The sequence below is a fragment of the Erinaceus europaeus genome, chromosome 16 (genome assembly GCF_950295315.1).
Source record: "Erinaceus europaeus chromosome 16, mEriEur2.1, whole genome shotgun sequence".
NCBI lineage: Eukaryota > Metazoa > Chordata > Mammalia > Eulipotyphla > Erinaceidae > Erinaceus > Erinaceus europaeus.
The window spans coordinates 25,535,038-25,559,149 of record NC_080177.1 but is presented as its reverse complement, the minus strand read 5'-3'; the positions used below and the strand labels follow the sequence as shown (position 1 = coordinate 25,559,149).

General features: G+C 46.8%; 1 protein-coding gene across 8 annotated transcripts in view; it reads right to left on the bottom strand.

The window, feature by feature from the left end:
* TMEM229B (transmembrane protein 229B) overlaps positions 1 to 24,112 on the bottom strand; it is a 61,045-nt gene that overhangs the window by 9,412 nt on the left and 27,521 nt on the right. For 4 of the 8 annotated variants that reach the window (XM_060174775.1, XM_060174776.1, XM_060174774.1 and 1 more), the window contains exon 2: positions 18,003 to 18,190. The gene's annotated coding sequence lies outside the window, so the exon portion shown is untranslated. Of the gene's footprint in view, positions 1 to 23; positions 194 to 18,002; positions 18,191 to 24,112 lie in introns of all 8 variants that reach the window. The other 4 variants (XM_060174777.1, XM_060174780.1, XM_060174778.1 and 1 more) reach the window with 2 other exon arrangements.

Genomic DNA, 24,112 nt, shown 5'->3' with positions numbered 1-24,112 from the left:
TGGGTGCCCCCTTCCTCCCTCACTGCTCCAAGTGCGTCCCTCCCGAAGCTTCGCACTCGGTCGAAGAGGATGGCATTCCCCGAATAGAGAAGGGATCGGTCTTTGGTTGAGGGTATATGAGTAGCTGTGCTCCCCTGCTAGAACCTCCAAAGAAGCTCTAAAGAATGGGCTTCATGCCTTCACCACTCTGCCACTACAAACAGTGAGGGACAGAGAGAAGGAGAGACACCACTGCACTGCTTCACTGCTCATAAAGCTTCCCCACGGCCAGTGTTACCTGGTTCTCACCTTGCTTACAACTGTCACACTCCCACCCAAAATAAAGCCATGAACCCAGAAAGCAGGCCAGAGAGACAGCATCATAGTTATGCAAATGTCTTTCATACCCAAGGCTCAGAGGTCCCAAATTCAATCCCTGTTGTCACCATAAACCTCTCTGTATCTTTCTCATTAAAATAAAATATATCAGGGAGGGGAGAGACAACATAATGATTATACAAAGAGACTCTCATGCCTGAGGCTGTGAAGTCCCAGGTTCAATCCCTCATACCATCATAAGCCTGCAGTGCTCTGGTAAAAACGATATAAAATAGGTCTCTCTCTCTCTCTCTCTCTCTCTCTCACACACACACACACACACACACACACACACACACACACACACATTTATTTATTTATTTATTTTAAACCCCCAATTCTGGGGAGTCAAACTCAGGTCCTCACTTATGGCAAAGTGTGACCCTACCCAGTGAACTATCTCCCGGCCCCTGAAGGACTTTGTTAATCTGTAACTGCTATATAACAAAGCATCTGAAGTTCAGTGATTTAAGGCAACGCTCCTGTATTATGACAACTCATGTGCCTGGCTGCCCTTGGTCATGAGATTTCAAGTCATCTGGTGGTTCTGGTCCATGTTTGGTTCTGCTTCACATGCCTGTTCCCTGGCCCAGTGCATCAACTCAGGTCAGGTTTTTCTTTCCACCAGGGCAGAGGCAGGAGAGCAAGCAGGCACACCTACTCCAGAACTTTTAAAAGCCCTGGTTAAGTCATACCCCCTGAAACCCTATTGGTTAAAGCACGTCACATAGAAAAATAACTGAGTCTGCCATTAACACTTTTCTACTTTTTAATATCTCCTCCTCTGCATTCCTGTTTCTTGTGATTTATCTCATCTTCTCTCATCTGAACAACTCTAGCAGCCTCCTTGTCTTGTGCCTTTCCAATTGATGAGTGGATTCTACATACTCATTGCACTACAAACAAATGTGTATCCAAACCACAGTCTAGAGTTGGAGAGATAGCACAGTGGTTATGAAAAAGACTGTCATGTCTATAGCTCCAAGGTCCCAGGTTCAATCCCCAGCACCACCATAAGCCAGAGCTGAACAATGCTTTGTTTTAAAAAGAAGAAAAACAACAATCTATAAATCTGACATTTTCCCCCACTTAAAGTCCATTAGTGGATCTTCAGGATCTACAGAGCAAAGCTGAAACCCCTAGAGATGTCTGGGCTGGCAAAGTCCATCATGAGTCACCTTTGATCAGATTCTAGCCTCCGGAATTTACCTTGCTATTTTGCTACCTGGGGTGACCTTGCCAACTGCTACAGCCACCCTCACCCCAAATTAAGGCTCTGAACCCATAATCCTCATTCAACACTCAGTGCTTCCTCTATGAAGACTTTTCAAGTCACCCCCAACTCCAAAGCTTATGCACAGTCAGCATAGTGTTGCTATGATTCACCCACAGGCCTGCACTAGTAGAAGCCTGACGTGTTTAGTGCCATGTTATGAATGGAAAAGGAGGTCAGATGGTGGTGCACCCGCTGAGTGCACATGCTATCTTGTGCAAGGTCCCAGGTTCCAGCTCTGGGTCCCCATCTCCAGGGGGAAGCTTCCGGAGCAGCAAAGCAGTGCTACAGGAGGTGTCTCTTTCTCCTCTCAATTTCTCTCTGTCCTAACAAATAAAAAGAGAAAAAAAAATCAGGATTCAAAACTGAATATTTAACACAGTTGTGTAAAAGTATCCCTTATCTACCAAAGTATTAGCTACAATCATCTCTGAATAGTAACATCATAAGCAAGTTCCAGTTTCTTTTCCTACTTGCTTCTTTATTATACTTTTCTTTTTTTATTATCTTTATTCATCGGATAGAGACAGCCAGAAATTGGGAGGGTAAGGGAGATAGGGAGAGAGAAAGAGGAACACCTGCAGCACTTCTTCACCACTTGCAAAGCTTTCCCCCTGCAGGTGGGGGCTGGGGGCTTGAACCCAGGTCCTTGCGCACTATAACATATGTGCTCAACCAGGTATGCCAGCACCTGGCCCCTACACTTTTCTTTATAAACTCATTTTTGTTCTATCAAGTATAGGCAGCTTTTATAAAATTTTTGTTACACCTGTTTGTGGAATATAGTAATCATCTTTATGCCTTGAATACAGAAGGTGCTCAATAAAACTGTCTGACGAACCTAATGGACTGTTGGTCATTATGCCAGGTCCCCTGCATTGCTTAACGCTGTGTTCTATTTACATAATCATTATTTTGCCTAAGACTTGCCCTGCCTGCAGGGTATTGGTTTAATCCCCACTGGTTAGATGGAAGCTTGCTACCTTCACACTCTTTTCTTCTCTCCACCTCCTCTCCCACCCATTTCCTTTTCCAACCTGTCACTTCTGTTTCAGAAGATATAAATGTGTTTTCTCTGATCAATAAAGGTATTGCATTGTGTTCCTGCTCAGCCACGAGTTCCTGGTTCCTCTCCAGCCTCACTGAGTAAGCAGCAGCCCAGGTTGGCTCCGGTCGAGTTCTCTCCCCGGCGACGCAACCCGACATCTGGTGCCTGAACAGGGACCTAACCCGCCCATCCCCCAGATAAGTATACGCAGCTTGGCTCTCTGCAGACCCGTATTTTATGAAGGCACTGTGATTCTTTTTTTCCTTTTATTATTTTTCTGAGACCCCTCCGCCATGGGTGACCTTCCTCCTTATGAAGAGGTCTCCCAAACCCTCTACTCTTTTTTCTCTATACAGTTTTTATATCTCTGGGACATTTTGCTTGGGGCTGCACCTTGGATCCTCTTGACCATGGCTGCAGCTTTCAGGGGATATGTAGGGAACCCTTACAAAAGGCAAAGGGACCTTGAGACTGAGATCAAAGAGTTAAGGAAGATGGCCATTGCACTTACCCAGCACCATACATGCTTTCTAGAGAAAGCAAAGCCCGTCCCAATCCTGACCCACCCTAAGCCCTCTGCATTTTGCCCCGAGGCTCCTGTTTTGGCAGACACGTGTCCAGCTTCTCTGGCAGCCACAGCCACCACTTATCCAGCGGCTTCCACTTCTGCGACTCCTCCCCCCACCTCTACGCTGCTATGGGACACTGAATACCTTTGCCAGCTTCGCAATGAAGCTTTTCCTCTGGAGCAAGTCCACACATTCCCAGTTAACGTTGCCCCCAATAGACAGAAACCTCAGGCGTGGTACCCGTATTCCTCCACAGATCTTAAAAACTTCATCAGGCAATTAAGGAGGATGGAAGTTCATGCTCCATGGACCAGGTCCATTTTACAAGGCCTTCTCCAGAACCTTAATACCCCCCAAGACTTGAGGGACGTAGTTTGCGCTATGCTCCCATGCCCCCTCTTCCTTCAATGGGAAGCAGTTTTTCAGTATGAATGTTTATAGCAATCCCAGAGAAATAGCCAGAATCAGCCCAAGTGGGATTTTGAGGCACTGTTTGGAACGGGTCATTTGGAAACCGGAATTCAACAGGCAAAGGCCAAGTTTCCACCAGGTTATTTTGATAAGGTATACCTCTGTGCATTACAAGCATGGGAGAGGTTAACACCACCCATGGGAGAAGCCTCAGGCCCCATTCTCTCCCTTCGCCCAGAACCTGATGAATCCCTAGCTAAATTCATTACCAGGGTCCAATAAAGTTTGGAGAGAAAGATTTATAATCCTGACTCCCGTTTTCTCCTCCTGCCTTCTATTGTATGGGATGGCATGCTTCTGGACTTCTGTCAGGCATGCCTCAGTCTTTAAAATGAACACCCAGACACCTGGATTTTAGCAACACAGGAGCTTAGATCAAGCTCTTGTCAGGCACCCATTATGACACAGGCCTATGCAGCTACCCTACATAAGCAAAAGGGGGCTTGCTTTCAGTGTGGTTGCCAAGCGCATTGGCATAACCAATGTCCAGAAAATAAACCACGACCCCACTTCCAGTCAGGGAGCCGGAGCCCCCGAACGCCTTGTCCTAGATGCCAGAAAGGTTTTCATTGGAGGTGAGATTGTTGGTCAAAGTTTCATAGAAATGGCACACCCTGTCGAATGTAGATTTAAACAGGGATTTAAACTAGGTGCAGGGCATCCCTCAGCCCTGCCTTCAAGAGGGAGTCAAGCAGGTTGCCCTCTTGGCGCTGCACCTTTCTTCCATAAACAAAAGCCCAGCCCGGGACCCAACCCATAACTCCATCCACCATGCCATGTAACAATAGCAGAGGGTGAGTGGGAGGAGGAGTGCGTGGTGTGTGGGAACTCCCAGCATAAAAATAGCCGGCTGGAGCAAGTGAACGGCATGGATTCAGAGCCTGAGATTTTGTGGACCACCCCTGTTTTAGAAAGGTGTCACCTACTAAGACAAAATAATTACTCAAAACCTGTGTGGTTTCCTGCCTGCCATGTCCGGCAATACTGGCATGATGGCGCTGCTATCCCTGAGGAACAAGAAACACTGCAAGAGGACTGGCTGCAGGATGCACCCCAGGACCCATAATACAACATGGTGGAATCTGAAAAATCTGGTTCACAGAGCCCTCTCTCTTCCCCACCTCCTTCTCTGAATATCTTATGCTATGACTGGCCAGTTGTGTTTTGTGAGTGAGTTGAATGACTAAAAAAAAATTTTGAGTGAGTTGAATGACCAAATTTTTTTTGTATGACCCATTTTGCTCAGAGTACTCTGAAACTTAATTGAATTTATATAAAAATGCTGGACACAGCCATGGTTTCTGGAGATGTCCAGAAACAGTCCAAAAAAATTTTTTTTTCCTCTTTTGATTTTTTTTTTAAATCTTGGTATAAATGTAAAACATTTAGTCTTAAACTGTGTGAGTAAAGATGGTTCAACTAAGACAGTACAGATCTAAATTTGTGTTTGAAATAATATGTCTTCATAACAAAAGTTTTTTTCCTCCTGTGTGTTATAAACTACATGTTTATGTGTGTGTTTCAAGTTTGATAAACATTAACGGTTAAAAGTGTAACTTTGAAGCTACATTCTTACCAGACAGAGTTAAATGAAGGGGTTTTCAACATGATTCTTATAAAGGTAAAATTAATTTGCTAAAGTAACTGAGTATTTAAGGTAAAGTCTAAATATTCAATGTGACAATTCATCATCTCCAAAATTGAAATACAAATTCTCTATATAGGACATTTTTGAAGGCCCCCCCAAAATGCTCTGTAAACTAATCTTGTGGAAATTAATCCACAACAAATCTGGCATCAATCGGACATTGTAAGTGCTAAAAAAAAAAAACACATTGTCATTAACATGTGTTAACTCTCTAAGTAACCTGAGTTTGTTTAAAGTCTAAGGTAAAAATTAGTTAAAAATCAATATATATTTAAGTCTGATCTGAAGATCCTGTGCACACCTAGGTTGTGTCTCCATCTTAAATGGGTGTAACTAAAGGTAGAAAAGATGATATTGATATGTAAAGCTCTCATATACCTTCTCAATAAAAGAGGTAGAACCAGCCTGGGTGAATGATAGATAACAGAATGGTTATGCTAATGATTCTCATGCTTGAGGCTTCTTTAAAAAAAATTTTTTTTATTATCTTTATTTATTGGATAAAGACAGTCAGAAATCGAGAGGGTAGGGCAGATAGAGAGGGAGAGAGACAGAGAGACACCTGCAGCCCTGCTTCACCACTTGCAAAGCTTTCCATCTGCAGGTGGGGACTGGGGGCTCGAACCCAGATCCTTGTGCACTGCAACATGTGCGCTCACCCGGCCCCTAACAATGGTTTCTGTTTACCTTTCCATATTTTATTGAGCTTAAACTGTTTAAACAACTTTAAAATCATACTAGAAAGGACTTCTAAAATTATAAAGGTACTTAAACAAATGATAATCATTGAGTTATCAATTATAGTAAACTTCTAATTTGTTACAAGTTTTTTTCTTCACAAGTAAGTGATTACAGCTATGTCAAGCCTTCACATGAAGAAGCATCTGCTCATATGGAATCCCCAGAAATCCATTTGGACCCCTGTCCTCTGACATCACTCACAACTACAGCCGCCCCCCCAAAACCCATGATGTGACTTGACATGATCTAAAGAACCTGATTCACAGACTCCAAGGACAGAACTTTCCTACTGCCTTTCTCTCACCCATCGCTGTCTGCCCTTCTTGCTTCTGCTTCACCTGTCACATTTTGGCAGTTCCAGCTCACTCTCTACAGAGAAGCAAAGTTCCAATGGCTGTCCTGCCCCATTGAGATAGACGTATGGCATTTCTTCCCCTGGTCATTGGCATTGGACTGACACTTCTATCAGACTTGCTAGTACACCTTTGGACACTCCCTTTACACTGCTGGACTTCTTGAGGACTGACTATAGCAGTCCATGGACCTTGCAGCCAGCTACCTCAGGACTTTGCAACACCAGATCACCTCTCTCGCCCCTCAGCCTATCAGGCCCCCACTCCTCCGCCTATCAGGCAGCACCCCCTTTCTGCCCATCAGGCAGTCCCTCTCCGCCTACCAGGCCTCTCTTCAGTCTCACACTGTCCCTTGCTACCCTTACTTATCACTCCCTGTCTTATTCCAGTTCTTTTAAAAATGCCTGCACGATATCATTTAGGTTTCTGCCCAACAAGTTTCTGTTCACCCCTACACTACTATTCCTCTGTCAGAGATGGAGTGTTTTACATACATTGACCCATTTAAATATGGTCATTGGAAAGAGGGAGACGTTGGGAAATTGTGAGGATGTGGTTGAGCTTGGCAGGGCTTGAACCTGAGGAATGCGTCCAATCCTGTTAATCTCTCTCTCTACCAAGAGGTTGAGCAAACAGGGACAGTAGTACCCCAAAGGTGTGCCTTCTCTTATCAGACTCCCTGCCTCACAAAGCACCCCACATTCCTGATACTATGGCCATGAGATAAAAAGAAAGGGGGAGATGTTGGTCATTATGCCAGGTCCCCTGCATTGCTTAATGCTGTGGTCTATTTACATAATTATTGTTTTGCCTTAGACCCGCCCTGCCTGCAGGGTATTAGTTTAATCCCCACTGGTTATATGGAAGTTTGCTACCTTCACGCTCTTTTCTTCTCTCCACCCCCTCTCCTATCCATTTCCTTTTCCGACCTGCCACTTCTGTTTCAGAAGATATAAATGCGTTTTCTCTGATCAATAAAGGCATTGCATTGCGTTCCCACTCAGCCACGAGTTCCTGGTTCTTCTCCTGCGTCGCTGAGTAAGCAGCAGCCCAGGTTGGCTCCGGTCGAGTTCTTTACCCCATAACGCAACCCGACAAGGGACCTGCATTCATAAAAACCAATGCAGTTTTTCCCTCTCGAGCAACCTCCAACAACAAACTCCAACTCACAGGTCTGAAGGGGGGAAATGAGACTCTGACTGCCTAGGTTTGTGTCCAGGCTGGTAATCCCCACCTGTGGGATTTGGAGCATTTGTCTGACCTCTCTGTGCCTTGGCTTTCTTACAGATAAAGTTGGGGTAATAACAGTAACTATCTCCGAGGATTATTGTGAAGATAGACAAATTAATGGGTAACAAACACTCTCATTCTGATCCAGAGTTGGGCTTCCCAGTGGCTTTCCCACTTTGAGAGGCAGGGTTACCTGGCCCTGTTCTCCCGTGTGGCCAGGTAGCTTTACTTGCCAAGCAGGTCAGATCTTTACCTCCCTCGAGAGACTCACCTCAGCAGCCAAAAGACCCCATGATTACAAGAGTCCTGGTAGGCCTCAGGAAAACAAAAGTTATCTGAAGTGGGTCAACAAGCACTTCCATTTTTCAGGCTTAGTGAAAGGGGGAAGGGTATCCACAAGTACTCTAAGAGGCCCTGCTTGAAAAGCAAGATGGCAGGGAAGGGTGGGTGTTAATGGCACAGCTTTTTTTTTTTTTTTGCCTCCAGGGTTATCACTGGGGCTCAGTGTCTGCACTACAAATCCAGTGCTCCTGTGGCCATTTCTTTGATTTTTTTTTTTTGATACAACAGAGATAAATTGAGAGGGGAAGGAAAGATAGAGAGGAACAGAGAAAGATAGACACCTGCAGACCTGCTTCACCAGTTGTAAATTGACACACACACACACACACACACACACACACACACCCCGCAGGTGGGGGAGGTGGCGGCTGGAACTGGAATCCTTAAATGTGTCCTCGCGCTTTGTACTTATGTGCACTTAATCCGGTGTGCCACTGCCCAGCCACCAATGACACAGCTTCTTACACCCACATTTTATCCAGACCCCCTGGGAGAGAGAAATGAGCATCTATGAGGTCCAATGTAACTCACTAAAGGAGAGAAGAAGGAACCATGCCAAGATGGGGGCAGGGGAGGGAGAGGGCAGTGGTGACTGTGGTGGTAGCAGCCGAGAAAGAAGAAGCTTCTGAACTTGGTCTCTCTCCCTAACCTGTGCTCATAATCTCAACTCATCCATCCCACAGGACTGGGTTGGGAGGTGGGGGGGGGCTCCCCCATTCTGACAGGCTCTTCTGCAGCACCCCAAACTCTACTCTCCTTGCCTCTTGGGCTCATCTTTAGGGACAGGAGAGAATGCTTTCCCAGTTTGTATCAAAGACTCCAGACACCTTCTGGGAGAGATAATTGGACCCCTGAGCCCTATAGGCATAAGCAAGATCAAAGCAGTAGTGGACAGAGAAGGGAAAAACAGGAAGTAGTTACCAGATAAGAGAGGTGGGGGAAAGAACTGGGTGAGCAAGAGGCCTGGATTCTGCTTCTGGAACCTTTTGTCTGGGAGAATCCTGGTAGGTGAAGGGGAAACAGAGATACTCAAACTCAGTCTAGGTCTGAGGGTCATAGTTGGGTCACAGAGAACATAGGTGCCTTGTTGGAGGTAAAGTCCTGGGTCCAAGCAAAATCATAGGGAAACTGGAGGTCCTGTCTGGCACTGGGAGATGGGGGTAAGGACACAGTGCCATTAGCTGCACTGGCATCTCACACTGGGGTGGGACAGATGCTGAGACTGGAGAAGGGAAGTGGTTTGGGTAGGTTTAGGGAACTCCATTCCCCAAACCCATTTCCTCTCTCCCTCTCCCTCTCCCTCCTCTCTCTCTCTCTCTCTCTCTCATTTTGGATAGAGACAGAAGTTGAGAGGAAAAGGAATAGAGAGGGAGAGAGATGGGAGACACCTGTAGTACTACTTCACCACTCTTAAAGCTTCCCGGCTCGAACCAGGATCCTTGCACACTGTAATATTTGCACTCAACCAGATGCACCCCCACAAATTTTTTTTTCTAATAATGTCTAAGTTGTGAGCCAGGACAGGCTCCCCATCATCTTCTGGCTTGATAGCCCCCACTCCCTGCTCTGACCTTCTCCCAATAGGGGAGTCCTTTGTCCCAACTCTTCCAGTACCTCCTCGCTGCTCTCGAGGTGGAGCCCTGGAGAACCTGCAACAGGTAAAAACGGCACCCGGAGGAGCAGGATACAAAGACAGGACAGCCCAGCCAAGGAAATACTGGAGAAAAAGGGCAGGCAGGATTGAAAGCAGAAGAGAATCTCGAGAGCTGTGGGCACTGTGGACAATTTCATAAGCTGGATTTTGGGAAACAACACTTAAGTATAAGAGCACTCCAAAGTGGATAAAAGAGCTGATAACACGGAGTTCCAGCAAGGGGCCGGAACTCAAGGTGACGTGTCAGGACACTGACCTCTCCGCCAGGGTGGTTTCAGGCCCCGCTCCCTAGGAGTAGCTTACCTGCCTGACCTATTCCTTAGTGTAGTAGAGAGCAGAGGGAGCTGTTGAGAGGGGCAAAAGGAGAGCCTTAAAAATCCAAGGCAGAGAGGGGGAGAGAGAGACAGACACCCCCTCTGTCTTCCTCTCCTCTCTCCACTTTTCTCTGTTCTGTCTAACAATGACGATAACAACAACTACAACAACAATAAAAAAAAAAAAAAAGCAACAAAAGGGAAAATAAATTTTAAAAAATTAAAAAAAAATCCAAGGCAGGCTGGAGGCAGAACTAGATGAGATGATTACCCTTGGTGTTGTCGGAAACTCCCACCCATTCCATCACACTCAGATGCCACAACACAATGACTTTGGGGTTTGTTTATTTATTCATTTATTTAATTTTTTTTTAGAGAGGCAGAGAGTTCAAGAAAAAGACTTATAGTACCAAAGCTTCAGTGTAGTGAGAGCTGGGCTGTGCACATGGCAAAGCCATGAGCGATTTCACTGGCCCAACTCTGGGAAGAGCCCCCATTGCTAGAAAACCAAGATTCTCCTTCCGTGTATCTGGGCTGGGCAGGCCTTCCTTTCCTCACTTCACCTACTTCCCATTTTACTTGCACCAAAATTGGTACAGTTCCCTGTTCTCCAAGGCTTCTGGGAGTAAGAGAGCAGTGGGACACACTGAGTGCTGTCCTCTGGCAGGCTCTATTCTGGAGGTAAGAGGAACAGATAAGGAATAGGCAGTTTGCCATTGTGTCTGGAGATACAAGCTCTGAGCTGGTCCAGAGCTTCCCCAGAGGTCATCAAGTTAGTGGGCAAGAAAAACACAGGCAGGCATGCTTCCGGGCCAGAAGGGAAGTTAATTGGAGGAAAACCCTTGTGGTCAGTGGCTGACTCAGATACCATTGAGTTCCTCCTCTCTTCTGGTGGGCATCCCCAGGAAAGCCCCTGAGATCATTGACACTGCAGGCCCTCAGGGGGTCCTCCCTCCACTTCTCAAGTCATGATAATAATCAGGCACTCATAGTCAGGAAGGTGGCTCAGTGCGTAGAGAGGAGGACTTTAATGGGTAAGGCCCTGGGTTCAACTCTCAGCACCATAAACAGTGGAGGTATGGGACACTGGTGTGTGTGTGTGTGTGTGTGTGTGTGTGTGTTATAAAATAAGTATTTTTATTTTATTTTTTTGCCACCATCATTATCACTGGGGATCATTGCCTGCATAGCAAATCACCTACTCCCAGAGGTCATTTTTCCTTTGGGGGTGGGGTTAGATAGCATAATGGTTATGCAAAGAGGCTCTCATACCTGAGGCTCCATACTCCTAGGTTCACACCACCATAAGCCAGAGCTGAGCAGTGCACTGGTAAAAAATAATGATTTTTTTCCTTTTCTACCTCTCATTCTCCCCCCCCCCTTTTTTTTTCTTTCTGTCTTCCTTTTACTGATAGGACAGAGAGAAATCGAGATAGGAGTAGACAGAGAAAAAGAGACACCTGCAACACTGCTTCACCATATGTGAAGCTTCTTCCCTGTAGGTGGGAAAGGGGGACTTGAACTTGTGTCCTTCCACATGGTAATGCATGCATTCAGCTGGTTGCACCAGCAACACTGCCTGTCCCCCTGACCCATAAATAAATCTTTAAATAAATAATAATGACGGACAGGCACTCTTCACTTTCCATGTGTCAGCTTAGTGAAGCCTCACACCCATTTCACAGATGAAGAAACTAAGAGAGAAGCTCAATAATGAGCCTACATTCTTACAGCTGTAAGCAGCAGACCTGGGATTCAAACCCACACAGTCTGGCACCAGAACCTCACTCCTGATAACACACTGCCCTGTCCCAGACTCCGCGGAGGGGACTCCTGCTTTCTGAGTTGCTGCTTCTGGAAGGCTGCAATGGTGTACGGAGAGACAACAAGAAGCAAGGAAGATGTGAGTTCCTAAATGGTTCCTAGTAAAGCTTAGAACTGGGTGGATCAGATCGGGGGCTCGGTGGTGGTGCACCAGATTCTTCTTCTTCTAGCGTTTGCCCTTCTTCCGCAGCCAGTCAACAGCGTCAGGTTGAGCCTGATGTAAAGTTTCGAGACCTCCTTTGAATCTGGAGAGGTGGCAGTCGTTGACTATGTGGGTCATAGTCTGTCTGTAGCCACAGGGGCAATTCGGGTCGTCTCTGGCTCCCCAGCGATGGAACATAGTGGCGCACCGGCCATGGCCTGTTCGATAGCGATTGAGGAGGGCCCAATCTTAACGTGCTAGGTCAAAGCCGGGTTGACGCTTGCAGGGGTCTGTGATGAGGTGTTTGTTCTTTACCTCAGCTGACTGCCAACTCTGTTTCCAAGAGACTGGAACAGAGAAGTTCAGTGTAGGCATAGGGGACCAGATTGGATGACGAGACATCAAGCGTTGGACAGGGTGGGCGAAGATATCCGCGTATATTGGCAGGTCCGGTCGAGCATAGACGTGGGAAATGAACTTAGATGATGCCGCATCCCGACGAATATCTGGCGGGGCGATGTTGCTAAGAACTGGCAGCCATGGAACCGGGGTGGAACGGATGGTTCCAGAAATTATCCTCATGGAGGAATATAATTTGGAATCGACCAAGTGGACATGGGGGCTACGGAACCATACTGGGGCACAGTATTCTGCAGTGGAATAGCATAATGCCAGAGATGATGATCGTAGTATGGAAGCGCTCGCGCCCCATGAGGAGCTGGCCAGTCTTGCAATGATGTTATTCCTCGCGCTCACCTTTGCTGCAGTTTTTATGAGATGTTTGTGAAATGACAGAGTGCAATCGAGAGTAGATAGACTGGCTGGGCTTCATGCAGGATTCTCGTATCGCCAAGCTGCACATTAAGCTCACGCGAGGCCGAGGCATGGTGTAGATGGAAAACAGATGATACCATTTTTGCAGTGCTAGGGATTAGTCGCCATTTTTTACAGTAATCAGATATCAGAGACATGTCTTTCGTGAGTGTTTCCTCGAGGATGTCGAACTTGGATGCCTGAGTTGCACAGCAGATGTCATCGGCGTAGATGAACTTCCTTGAAGAAGTTTCTGGGAGGTCATTGATATAAATATTAAATAGTGTAGGAGCCAAATATTAAATAGAACAGAGCCCTGGGGGAGGCCACTTGAGACAGGTCTCCATCTGATAGACTTGTCACCCAGATGCACCCGGAATCTTCTGTTTTGGAGAAGAAACGATATAGTGTTGGCCACCCATGGAGGCAGGCATCTTGAGATCTTGACTAGGAGACCGTGGTGCCAGACCGTGTCATAGGCGGCTGTGAGATCAACAAAGACAGCACCCGTCTTTAAATTCTTCTGGAATCCATTTTCAATGTAAGTTGAGAGGGCCAGGGCTTGTTCGCAGGTAGATCTTCCTGGGTGGAAACCAGCTTGGGCGGATGATAGGAATTTCTCTGTAAGATGAGAAATACGTGACAGAAGCAGCCTCTCAAGGAGTTTGTAACACACGGAGAGGAGAGAAATTGGTCTATAGCTGGCGGCCAGTGTTGGGTCTTTCTTTGGTTTCAAAACCGCTATAATCTGCGCACTACGCCAAACTTTGGGCATAGACTCAGATTCCAAGATGTGGGACAGGAATGCAGTGAGCCACTTCTTTGCCGCGGGACCCAGGTTAAGAATGAGTTCTGGGGTGATGTTATCATAGCCAGCAGCTGTTCCCGGTTTAACCCTCTTCAAAGCGTCTTCCAGTTCAGTGTAAAGGGAGAGAGTTTTGGAGATGGACAAGATAACCTGAAGTGGGATGACCACTCATGGGAAATTTCTCTTTTCCAGACTGGGTCGATCTTAGCACGTCCAACTTGAGTTAGGTGACTGGCCACTGAGTTTGGAGATACAGGAGGATGGGAGACGGGAGGGGGTTGGCTACTGGCACCAGATTGAGCACACATGTCACCATGTGTAAGGTCCCAGGTGCAAGTTCCCAGTCCTTAACTGGAGGGGAAAAGCAGTACTGCAGGTGTGTCTCTTACTCCCTCTCTATCCCCTCCCCCTCAATTTCTCTCTGCCCTATCAAATAAAATTAATATGGATCACCACTGAAGCTCAGACCTGGGTGTGGGAACTGCTGAGAGCTCTCAGTCTTCTCTGAGAGGTCAAGTTCCAGTATGAAGCCAAGTTCTGGCAGGAGTGACAACTGACCCTCAGACTTCTGGAGCACCCTCTGAACCTCAAGGCATATGTTTTTCACAGACCTCTCGCCAGGACACAAATTGCCCAGAATCTCTAGGACCACTAGTCTCTCCAGCGCTGCTGGGAATTTCAGAGGTTCCAGCCCTGCCACGGTAATGCCAGCCTAGAGCAGCCATCATGCAGGCTGCCCAGGGAAGCCATGTGCCAGAGTGTCAGGGACAGTTGTTCTACACAGGGCTGTGAGTCGGGGTGGACTTTAGAGGGCCACAGATGCTAAGCCAATTCCAGCTAGCAGGTGCAGAAGGGCAAGTGGGCTTGAGGATTGGAGCCGCCCAGATAAGGAGGGTTTTAGGGCTCAAGCAGCAAAGGGCATCCTGTGGGTGAGGTCTATGGGATAGGCATCCTGTGCTCCCTCTGCCCAGGCCTCATCTGGCTGCCTTCTTGTTGTCAGACCTCTGATCTCCGATCCAAAAGAGCCTCTCTGTCTCTCACAGTACCCCATTTTCTTGTCTTCATAGAACTTTCACTTTCTGACATCTTCCTACATAATTTTTGTCTAACCACATCTCCACCCCCTTGAATAAATGTTCCATAAGGGTGGGGCCTGTGTCTTTTTCCCTGCTGGCTAACCAGTGCCTCGAATGGCTCATTAATACCTGTGAAGGGGGCCAGGGAGAGACAGCCATCAGTGCAAAAGACTTTCATGAACACCACAGGTTCAATCTCCCAGCACAACCATAAGCCAGAATTGAGCAGTGGCCTGGGAAGTAGTAAAAAATAATTTTGGAGGGTCAGGAGCTGGCACACCTGGTTGAGCGCACATGTTACAGTGCACAAGGATCCAGGTTCGAGTCCCCTGGTCCCCACCTGCAGGGGGAAAGCTTCATAAGTGGTGAAGCAGGGCTTCAGGTGTCTCTGTCTCTCTCCCTGTCTATCACCCCCTTCCCTCTCAATTTCTGGTTGTGTCTATTCAATAAATAAATAAAGATTTTAAATATATAATAAATAAATAAATAAATTTTAAAAATAAAAAAATAATTTTTTTTGGTTAGAGACAGAAAGAGATAGTGTGAAAGAAACCATGGCACTAAAGTTTCCTTCAGGGGCCAGGTGGTGGTGCACCTGGTTGAGCACACGCTACAGTGCTCAAGGACCCAGGTTCAAGCCCCCCCAGTTCCCACCTACAGGGGGAAAGCTTTGCAAGTGGTGAAGCAGTGCTGCAGGTGTCTCTCTTTCTCTCTCCTATCTTCCCCTGTTCTCTCGACTTCTGGCTGTCTCTATTCAATAAGTAAAGATAATAAAAAAAAAAGTAGAAAAATAAAAACTTTAAAAATAAATAAATAAAGTTTAGTTTGATGCAGTGGAGGTCAGGCTCGAACCTGGCTCACATGCATGACAAAGCAGCACACTATCCAAGTGAATTATTCCACTGGCCCAATACTGTTACATTTTAAATATACCCATGAGGGCTGGGTTCAAATCTCCAGTCCCCACCCAGAAAGAGAAAGCTTCACAAGTGGTGACGTAGTACTGCACATCTCTCTCTCTCTCCCTCCCCCTCCTTTTCAATTTCTTTCTGTCTCTATCCAAAATAAATATAGTGAAATAAAAATATTAACTTTAAAAAAGAAAACTTGTATGAAATTTTAATTTAGACATTTTTCAGTATCTTTTTTTCTGATTACAAAAAGTAACATATTCATAGCTAAAATGTAAACACTATAGCAATGAATGACTTTAAAGAAATTAAGTGGGAGTCAGGCTGTAGCGCAGCGGGTTAAGCGCAGGTGGCGCAAAGCACAAGGACCGGCATAAGGATCCCGGTTCGAACCCCGGCTCCCCACCTGCAGGGGAGTTGCTTCACAGGCGGTGAAGCAGGTTGCAGGTGTCTATCTTTTTCTCCTCCTCTCTGTATTCCCCTCCTCTCTCCATTTCTCTCTGTCCTGTCCAACAACGACAACAACAATAAAACAACAAGGGCAACAAAAGGGAATAAATAAAATAAATATAAAAAAAAAAAAGAAATTAAGTTCTCCTTCATCCAGCATCGCAGAAAAAGTTATCCTTCGTGATACCTCATGCACTCACTCTGGTTAAATGTAGTTTTAAAAAGACAAATTCATGCATCACAGGGAGAAAAGTCATTTATTATTCCACCTAACTAGCCGGCACTATCATTTCCATCTTGCAATCTTTCCTCATGTGTTTATACAGCATCATTACTACTCTGTAACTGACATTGTCACATTATGTCATAGTTGTTTTTTTTCCAAGTTATCATATTATCTATGTTCTTCTTATTATGTCTTTATAATAGTCCAAGATTAAAGTATATAATATATTATATATTATTATATATAGTATATATAATATAATAATTATAATTTAAAATTATAATGTTCTTATTATAATGGCTTTGTAATATTCCAAGGTTATAATTTACTTCAGCAAAAGGACAATAATTGCTCACCGTTTACATTATTATATCGATAGCACCAGGAACATCTTTTTATTATAGGATAACAAAAGAATCTAGTCCTTTTCTCCTTTGTCATTATTTCCTAATGAAAGATTTCTTAATAACTAATTTCAAAAGTGGGAAAGACAGCATAGTTTTAAGACTGGTGATGCAGGTTGCTTGGAGGAATGTTGTGTGAGTGGGGAACTGGCCTCCTGTCTGAGTCACCACCTCCCACAGAGGCCTCCACAGCCTCCTCTCCACCTTCCTTTCCTCCCCACCTCAGGTTCAATCACATGCACAAGCCAACTGAAGAACATACTTCTGAAAGAATCACAAACTGATTCTGCAAGTCCAGCCTGAAAGAAAAATAGATTCTAGCCCTGTGTGAGCAATTCTTAATTCATAATAGTTAAGATGCCCTCAAGCTGAGAAAAACTTAGTTCCTCCGCCCTCCTCCCTACAAATTCCTCCTGGATTAACCCAGAAACTCCTAAAACTGTGCCCCCACAGGACCACAGAGACACTAGCTCTCCCTTCCCCATCTTTCCGGTGCCTGGCTGTTCCTGATAGTCTGCCCTGTACAGACAAAACAGCCATCAGGCCAGTCAGACCTCTGGGACTTGGGAAAGCAGCCAGCTGTCTCTTTCTCTCTCTCTCTCTTTCTTTCTTCCTTCCTTCCTTCCTTCCTTCCTTCCTTCCTTCCTTCCTTCCTTCCTATCTTTCTTTCTTTCTCTCTCTTTCTTTCTTTCTTTCTTTCTTTCTTTCTCTCTTTCTTTCTTTCTTTCTTTCTTTCTTTCTCCTTTTTAAAGCATCATCAAGGCAAAGCCAGAGGCCAACGCTGGAAAGAAAGACCACGTGAAGACAGGCAAGACTCCAAGTAGAGTTTGTCTAGACAGAAGAGGAGACACTACTGAAATGCTGAGCCAGACAAAAGCAGCAGAGGACTCACTGCACTTGAGCCCCTGGTGGTCACAACTATGACAGCCAAGGTGACACACATCCCTCATCGCCTTTGTCCTGACAGCCAAGGTCACATGAGCTCCTTCTGGCATCTGGACAGTCTGAAATCCCAGGTGAAGTATGGCTCCCACAACACAGATGTACAGCCCAGAGCACCATGAGCCAACATTGAAAGAGAATGGGGGGTTTTTTTTTTTTGCCACATCTCAAAATGAATAAATAAATAAAAACTCAAAGCATTCGTGTCCATCCAACCATGTTGCTTTATGAGATGGCCCCAGCAGGTGACATAGCCTGAAACTACTACGCAACCCCCTTCCACTCCAGACCAACTCTCAGAGGGGAAGCAGCCTCAGACCAGGCACCTCCAGACCTAAGGCCCTGCAGTTGAGCCAGGAAAGGCCAGTGACACCCCCTCTCCCCAGCCCACCCCTGCAGCGTATACCATACTCACTTATTACACCCTTAAATTCACAGTTCAGAACAGACATCGGGATTACTGTCCCGGAGTGTCCCCGGTTAATCTTTGTCCTGGTGCGTGGTTGAACCTCAGTGCTTATCTCAGCAGAGTGGGCGAGAATCAGCTCCAGGGCTTGGCTGATCCTCCACTAGTGGGTGAACTTCCATGTATTCCTAGGAATAAAAGAAAAGGGGGTTGTTAGCCTGGCTTGCCCCCAACTCCCAGTCACTGGGCCAGACAGAGAGGTGGCTGCAAGGTAGACACCAACAGAACCACTCTGGCTCAGCAGCAAACATGTATCTTGCTCAGGCCACTGGAGGTGGGGCCTCTCCTGGGACCTGTCACCTCCTCTCTGCTGGCCTGTTTGCTTAATCCAGTGGTAAGAGGCTGAGATGGCTTGCATGCAATTCTCACATGGCAGGACTTAAGACTTGTTGCCCCATGAGTGACTACATGCACCCTTATAAACCTGAGAGGGGGGTAAAATTTTAGAGCCTTGTCCATTTATTGAGCTTTAAGTTACACTCTCACCTTCACCCTTTCCGTGGATAAATCTGTTCTCAAGGGTGGGCAAGAATCTCTTAAGAGGAGGATAAGGTCCGCCAGTTCACTTTTGCATTCGGAGAGTCAAGCACAACCACACACAGAGAACAAACTACACCAACAAGATGTGTGCTAGAACCCTCTACCTACAATTCCACCCTGCTGACGCTTCTTTCATTTCATTGTCATGGCCAAAGTCTGCCCTAGTCTCATCAATAATGGATCTGGCACTAAAGTTCCCTTTACCACTGTATACATTTTTAAATCATATTTTAAATACTTGATTTGACGGAGCTCTTGACTGTGTGTGTTGATTTGTTTTAATAGGAAGGTACTGATGCTTCTCTAAAAACACCCTTGGAAACAGCCCCGTCTATCTGCCTGAGCCCTGGGACAGAGCTCTAGTCCAGCACAGCCCCACAGAGAAGCCCAGCACAGAGAGCAATGGAGCTGAGGATTGACGCCATCTCTCCCACGAACGACTAAGCAGGGTAACGACAGAGGCACCACCCAGTGTAGATACCCGCCTTCCTCCTTACCCCCACCCTCATTTTCTCAGAGTTGGGGTGACTCCCTCTGCCCTCTAAGCTGAAAAAATGGGAGACAGCAGGATTGCCAAAGAAGGCTGAAAGAGCAAGTATTAAACCTGAAGCTGGTTGTGTGCAATATGCCCCCCAGGGCCTCTGCCCAGACAGAAGTGAAGGGCAAAGGGTGTGTGTGAAGCACAGAAAGTGGGCTGACAGGCTCTGCCCTGCCCTAACTGTCCCCAGCTCCTCCACAAATAGGAGCTTGCCCCTACCCTCTGCCCCATCTACCCTCTGCCCTTCTTCTAGCCTGTCTAATGGCTGGCAGGCCTCACCCTGGCACCTACCTCTCACCGCAAGGAAACAGCTATCCTAGGCATACCAGCCACCCTCACTACCCCCAGCACCACCATGACCCTGCACCCAGGGAGTTCATGGGCACTTCCCCTTCTCTGGGTGCTCAGCAGGCACCTCAACAGCATGAGTCAAAACCAAAACAGAAACTCAAGTCTACATCCTGCCAGCATGGCCTGCCGGGAGCTGCTGCTGGTTGCTGCATCATTGGCCGCAAGAGCCCTCAGCAGAGCATGGTGATGGTCAGAGCAGGCTGCTTCCAGCAGCTGGTCTCACACTGGACACCTCCTGCTCCCTGGACATCAGGCTCTCCTCCCAGGAGCTTTCTGGGCTGGACAAAGGGGAAGGACACCCATTCTGCCTACAAGCTGTCCCCAGGTCCATCTGACCCCCTAGAGTGGGTCCCAAGATACAGAGGACACATGGCTCCCTTATGGGCTACCCGACCTGAGCTAGGAAAGTGTGAGTGTGCCAAGAGTCCTTACAGACACTGATGAACAGAATGAACTTACACTTTTTCCTACTGTATCATCTTCCATGGTTCTCTCAAGACTTCCACAGTGAGGTCAGTAATTATCACCCTTTATTTCAGACATGAAAACACCTAGTCTTGGAACATTAAGAGATTTGGCCAAATCCACACAATTGAGTCAAATTCTGGTCCTCAGGTTTCAGAGTCACCTGCCTCCCTGGAGAGCATTGCGTTCAAATGTCTTCCCACCTAACCCTCACTCATGAGGCACACCGTTGCACTCATGTGTCCTGCAGTGTAATCAACTTAGTCCGTTCTGTAAGCCACTTATTTGTAAATTTGCAGCTGGCTTTGCCCTTCCGGCTTCCCCACTGACATGACGGTAGTCCTGGGAACTTGGTGGCGTAGAGACCAGCATGTGGTTAAAAGCCCTGTCTGCACTACTTGCCTTTTCTGCCACTCTTCTCCTTTGAGACCCTGCTCCCACCTTCTCTTTCCATTTTAATATCATCTCCTCACAGCTTTCCATATATTTCCTCACTGATGTTTCTCACAGGGCCCTGAAATAGCCTTCTATTGCAACACCTTAAAATTAGAACTTGGGACTGGGAAGACAACATAATGGTACCTGAGGCTCCAATGTCCTCGGTTCAATCTCTAGCACTACAACAAGCCAGAGTTGAGTGATGCTTTGGTAGTAAGTAGGTAAATAAATAAATAAATAAATACATCTGATGTTTCTGTTACATCTGCACATGATTAATATTCTGAGACTGAAATTTAGGCTCGAAGGATGGACAGACAAGATGGAGAATGTTCCACTAAATTCTTGACTGGTGGCACCAGCCAGTGCTCAGAGTTCTCTAGCTTTTAGGACACCACCATGGAAGGGGTATTTCCCATTAAAAAGGGGGTATTTTCTGCAGATGAGTGAAGGAAGGAGGAAGGATGTGTGCTTTCCTTTCTTCCCAACTCCAAGAATCATCGCCTGACTTAGAGGTGAGGATGGATAGGGTCAGTGTCTTGGGACTGGATAACAGAGTGAGATGCCCAACTTCACACAAGAACAGCTTGAGTAGGAACTGAGCAGCCCAGTCATCTCAGGCGACACTGCAGGCTCCTATGTGTTCAAGGGGTCAAGCTCAGGGTCAAAGACTAGCAGTGCCTGTTCTGCTATTTCTACAAAGAACTCTCAAAAGGCACATCCAGTTTGCATGCTCGAAGAATTCTTTTCCCAAAGAGGTTTAAGCAGCTGCTGCTGGCAGGAAATTCCCTCGGCTTCATTCTCTCTCCTCCCTTATTACTATTTAGGGTAAGCTGGGTTTGCAGGATTGAATCTCTGTTCCTCTGGCCGGAACCTAAAAACCAGATCCAACTACCCTCTCTGCCTATATCTCCATGGCCCAGAACTTAAGACTGGAGCCAGGAAGTGGCAAGCAAATGCCCTTCCTTTTTCTCTCCCACTTTCCTCTTCCCCAACTCTCCCCTACCCCATGTTCCACAGTGCAAGCACACTGGGTTGGGGGTGGGGAGTGCCCTCTGATTTCAAAGTCCCACACCCCCAGTTTTCCCCATGAGGCCCAGAACAATGGCTTTTTTTGTCCTGTACTATGATCAGTCCTGAAAACAAGTAGATTTGGCAACTCCCCAAACCAAGGAGTGACCAGCTAAGCTACAAATGCAATCAGGATTCCAAACCCCACCCCTGCCCCACGGGTTGGGTCTGCTCAGTTCGCCTGGAGGAGCAAGGAGACCCAGGATCCAGGGTGGGCTCTGACTGGCATGGGGAAGGAAGATAGAGATGGAGGATGCACTCCTTCCATTCTACTTGCCTTTGACCTTCCATTCTGTGCTGTCTTACTCAGGCTTTGGACTCTGCCATTCCTGGCCTGCCAGGCATCGTGCCCCCTCACTCCCTTTCTCATCTGTAGACACCTGGCCCTGGCATCCTCCTCTCTTCTCTGTATCCTCCCCATCTAATCCACTCCACTTAACATGCCACCACCAGTGTCCTTCCCCTCTCCCTCCACCTTGGTGCATGGTCTCTGGCCTCCTGTCCCTTTCTTTTCTCCCATGCCACCTCCTGACACTGGGTAACTGCCACTCACTGCCTGAAAAGGCTGGACACCTGCTGGGCTATCTAATTAGCTGCCTGGCTGCCATCCCAGACCAAGGCATGTGTCACTGTAAAGAGCTTCCTCACCTCCCTTCATCAATAATCCCCTCTGCAGATCCCATCAGGCAGCGGCTGAGGGGTTCTAAGACCTGTCACGGGAGACCAGCACGGCAATTCCTGTGGGCTGAAGAGGGACAGATGGGCCTCACTAATAAAGTGACCGGGAACCCATTCATCCTCACGCTCCTTATTATTGCCAGGTCCTTAGGGTGTCCCATTGGTTAGCCCACCCCCAATGGCCCACACTTTTGACACAACAGTAGCCCTGCTGCTGTGCTACTTCTCCAGTGGAGACAGAAAGTGTGTGTGTGGGAGGGAGGGAGTGCCTTACAGTGTGCATGCCCCAACAGCATGATACCCAGTGCCCTACTTTTCACAGTTCTCCTGAGCCAAGCCACCCTGGAGGTTTCTAAACAACCAGGGGACCTAGTCCAAGAAGACCTGTAGAGTTGGTTTATTTATTCAGGGTATTGTATTCCAGCGGTCAGCAAATGTTTACCTAGTACCTACTGAAGGCCAGGCTCTGTACCAGGTGCAAACAAGGCACTGTTCTGCCAGCCCCCAGGAGCTCACAGGCCAATGGAGAGACTAACAATAAGCAAGCAAGTCAACGCATACCATCATTTCTGATAGGAAATCATGAAGAAAGGGAATGGCCTATTGGGACACAGACAGGAGCTGCTTGCTAGAGAGCAAACTTTCAACTTCTCTGAGGAGTTAGCATGTAGACATAGCTGAGAAAGATGTAAAAAAGTCAGGCAAAGAGCTCTTCAAGAAGCATTCTGGAAGCCAGGCGGTGACACACCTGGTTAAGCATTCACATTACAGTACACAAGGATCCAGGTTCAAGTCCCTGCCTGTGACTGGGGAGGGAGCATGAGGCAGGGTGCCCCTTCAACAAGTGTTTTTGCTGCCAGGCTTACTAAAGTCACTCTTCGTCAAGTGTTCCTGCAAGGGGACTGTCTCTTGTGTCTCAGACAGCTCTCTAGAGCCATCCCTCATGTTTCACAGTAATCTCGACCCTTTCTTTGCCTCACAGTCAGAAGAAAACACTTCCCTCTAACTGAAGGCGTACTGTGTGCTAAAGACTAGATAAAGGGGGTTGCGAAATAGTAGAGCCACTACCCCATTAGAAAAAGACAGAAATGGGCTGGGGGTATAGATTGACAACACCCATGTCCAATGGAGAAGCAATTACAGAAGTCAGAACTCTGGATGTGAGGGCGATCTGGCTGCGACATCTGTCACCCCATTGATCACCAGGGTTGATTCTGCTGATCTGGCTGGCTAGGCAGGTAGTCTCCTTCTTCCCTCACTGCTCCATGTGCGTCCCTCCGAAGCTGTGTGCTCTGTCCAAAGAGGACGGCCTCCCCCCGAATAGAGACAGACCGGTGTTCAGTCAAGGGTATGTGAGTAGCTGCACTCCCCTGCTAGAACCTCCAAATAAGCTCTCGAGATCTAGAAGTCAGAACTCCCACTTTCTATACCCCAAAAAGAATTTTGGTCCATACTCCCGGAGGGATAAACAACAGGGAAGTTTCCAATAGAGAGGATGGGACACAGAACTCTGGTGATGGGAACTGTACGGAAATACACCCTTATTATAATTATACCCTTTACAATCTTATAAATCATATTAGATCACCAATAAAACATTTTAAAAATTCTAAAATCAGAGAGAAACAGCAGGGTAGTAGTAGTTAATGATATTCTAACTAAGAGGTTGAATATTCCCTGCCTCTGACAGGTCAGGTCTTTATACTGGTGGGTCATGATAAAGAAAGCCCCCACAAGCAAAAGTAAACACACCGGTCAACTGAAGATGCCCCCTGCAGGCGGGGCAGGAAACTGCAGCTCCTGGTCCACTTGTTCTGCGGTGTTTATTAAGAAAGGAGAGTGAAATCCTTTGATTTATAATCTGGAATTTCCAACTGACTGTGATCAAAAGAAGTCAGATCACTTTGTCAGGCCTTTTCTAGTATCAGTGTTTCATTTCATCAGTGTAACTTGCTTGGGGCCAAGTGGT